Source organism: Ixodes scapularis, unplaced genomic scaffold (assembly GCF_016920785.2).
Source record: "Ixodes scapularis isolate PalLabHiFi unplaced genomic scaffold, ASM1692078v2 PGA_scaffold13__105_contigs__length_92229423, whole genome shotgun sequence".
Taxonomy (NCBI): Eukaryota; Metazoa; Arthropoda; class Arachnida; order Ixodida; family Ixodidae; genus Ixodes; species Ixodes scapularis.
In genome coordinates this window covers 61,097,633-61,099,030 of record NW_024609839.1, presented here as the reverse complement: position 1 = coordinate 61,099,030, position 1,398 = coordinate 61,097,633, and the positions used below count along the sequence as shown (strand labels likewise).

Here is a 1,398-nt window from a genome sequence, read left to right as displayed (position 1 = left end):
CTTCAGCACCGGCTAAATCATTTAGCACTGGTTAATGCCTTTAGCCCTGGCTAATGCATTCAGCAGTGGCTACATCTCTCATCTTCCGGTGAGACACCAGACGCCCTCATGGGGCTGACCAACTTCCCGTTGTCCAAAACAAACAAACAATTACGGCTTCCGCGCACGAACCTGCAGTCTCGTCCAGACAACTCGAGCTACAAGCTCCCAAACCAGCGTGCATTATGCTGCGACCGTAAGCGATCTTTCGCGATTGTATGATACTTCACCTCCTAATAACCGAGAGAGAACTTCGCCTTGAACTAAAAACTCCCACGTAGAAAATTAACGACTTTTGCTGAAACAACAAAAAAACTCGGAGATCGGTCCCCCACCCACCCAAGGTTGTAAACATGCGCGGAGCGAATTGCAACCGACCGCTGGTTTCTACGACGAGGACTCTTCCTGCGACAACCACGAACGCCGCAGTGGCAGAAGAAAGTTGCATCCCAAGAAAACTGAAACATTTACTTTCCGGCGAAGCACTCCAGGTATACCTCCAAAGCTTCATTCTACGGAGGCCGCTACGGAATGACGAGATCGTAATTATGTTTAGTCCTAAAAAAAAAAAAAAAATAGTCCGCACTCTGGCATTGCTTTCGATTTCGAACAAATGATATACGGCGTCCCTTTCTTGGTTATAGCTGCCCGCACAAGTTCGCCCCATTAAACATGCATTTTCAGGTCGTAATTTTTTTCCCGCGTATTCCATTCGTGACAATATAATTATTTTGAACATTATTACGCCTCTTATTTTTTTTTTTTTTATATATACACCTTGCAAAAATTGTACCGCATCGGAGTAAGAACCGGAAGTAGGGTCATTACTTAACATTTCCGGTCTGAAGCAGGTAATGCATTACGAAATCATTTACCCTGTACGGTGAACAAGTAGTTTACTGAATTGCGCGTTTTTTGCTTTTTTCTTTTTTTATAGGGGGGGGGGAATTCGTTGACGAATTTATTAAGCAGCGTGATTTATGAGTTATTAAATGGCCTGCCAAAAATGATCGATTCACTTTTTTTTTCATAATTACCTGTTTATATTGTGACTCAATTTGCGCCGAGCGGTGTCTGGGGGTGTAGCTCAGATGGTAGAGCGCTCGCTTAGCATGCGAGAGGTACGGGGATCGATAGCCCGCACCTCCAATGACCTTTTTCTACACGCTTCTCTTCTTAAGTGAATCCGGTTTATGTTTTGTCTGCTTTTAACGTGATTTTTTTTTGTGTGTGTGTTAATTAAGACCTCTTTCTGATTTGATCGCTGTTCATGTTTCACAAAGGAGTTACTTCTGATTAGTCCGATGTTGTGCCTGCAATAATGCTTCAGAGCTGCCAGGATGCTTCCGTAAATAAATA

The 1,398-nt window shown here is 43.5% G+C and overlaps 1 non-coding gene across 1 annotated transcript; it reads left to right on the top strand.

Annotated features, from left to right (window-relative positions):
* The first annotated feature begins 1,115 nt into the window (after positions 1-1,115).
* Trnaa-agc lies at positions 1,116-1,188 on the top strand. Its single transcript has one exon. It is a non-coding gene; the product is annotated as a tRNA-Ala (tRNA).
* Positions 1,189-1,398: the final 210 nt, after the last annotated feature.